Below are 1,313 nucleotides of genomic sequence, written 5' to 3'. Positions count from 1 at the left end.
CTGAGGGTAAAACAGAAAGGAGGTTTAAAATTTTAGTACTTTAAAAGGTTACTGTTTTAAAAAGAAAAATAAAGGAACAAAAACCCCCTCTCTTTGGTGCTACAATTCTAATGTAACCCATAGTAGCAAAAGCATGGTTATAAAAAACATCCAGGGCACGGACAAATATGAATTTAGCAGTCTTAGACAAGCTTAAAAAATACTAAGTGTGTCAGTACAAAAGGAAGGTATTGAACAGCACATAATTGAGTACTTTCAGCTCTACCCACATGGGTGGGCCAGAAAAAACATGTGGCTTTGTAAATCAAGAGATTTCTGTGTTAAGTGAACTGTGGGATTATTCCCTGTGTTATAAATGGGACCAGAGAGGTGAAGTCTGGTTTGCTTTCTCTCACCTATCAGCTTTTATGGCAGTACAGCTTTGGGCAAGCTGGAAACATTTGTCTACAGAAGGACAATAGAAGTGGAGGAGCTTTAGAGAGTGGAGGGTGGGTGGCCAGCAGGAAACTGGCCCCTGCCAGCCTGTGGCCCCTGGGCCTTGTGCTGGTCACACACACAGGGGTGCAGGGGAAAAATGACAGGACACAGCTTGGCACAAGTGTGGCATTCACATTCTCTGAAAAATCCCTTCACCCAGGGTTTTTCTCCTGGGAAGCTGGGAAGCCTCAGAGAAAAAGGAAAACAATTCCTATCTCATTTGCTTCTCCTGTGTTGTGCTCACATGTGGAATGTGTTTGGAGATTGTTTACCCACAGGTGATTGTTTCATTGGATTCTGCTGTGAGTTGTTTTAACTCTTTGGCCAATCAGGGCCAAGTTGTGTCCAGACTGGAGAGAGTCACCAATTTTCATTATTATCCTTTTACCATTCAATAAGTACCTTTTCTGTATTCTTTAGTTTACTATAGTATTCTTTAATATAATATCATAAAGTAATGAATTTGCCTTCTGAGAACATGGAGTCAGATTCATCATTCCTGCCTTCATTGGGACATTCCCAGCAAATACAATAGACAAGATGCCTGGGAAGCTGCTGGCTCCCACCTAGAAGGGCTTAGGGAGCTGTTCTGCACAGCATGGCCACTGAAAATAGGAGGAGACACCTCACCCAGTTAGGAGAGATGAATCTTCTGTGCTCTAACTGAAGCATGTCTACATCACAACCCAAAGCTCTCCTCAAAGCTGCCTCCTTCTCTCTTTAACCAGACTCTGACTTTATTCTTTTCTCAGGGACTAAGACAAGGCCAATGACTTCTCCACAAGGTGGGGCTCAGCCTGCCGTGATTTCACCACTCTTAGAGATCAAGTCAGTCA

General features: G+C 43.0%; 1 protein-coding gene across 4 annotated transcripts in view; it reads right to left on the bottom strand.

Moving 5' to 3' along the window:
- Positions 1-1,313, bottom strand: part of TP53BP2 (tumor protein p53 binding protein 2) — a 56,082-nt gene that overhangs the window by 809 nt on the left and 53,960 nt on the right. The gene's annotated exons all lie outside the window — the stretch shown is intronic.

Source organism: Zonotrichia albicollis, chromosome 3, assembly GCF_047830755.1.
Source record: "Zonotrichia albicollis isolate bZonAlb1 chromosome 3, bZonAlb1.hap1, whole genome shotgun sequence".
NCBI classification, from domain to species: Eukaryota; Metazoa; Chordata; class Aves; order Passeriformes; family Passerellidae; genus Zonotrichia; species Zonotrichia albicollis.
This window is presented reverse-complemented; position numbering and strand designations above follow the sequence as displayed.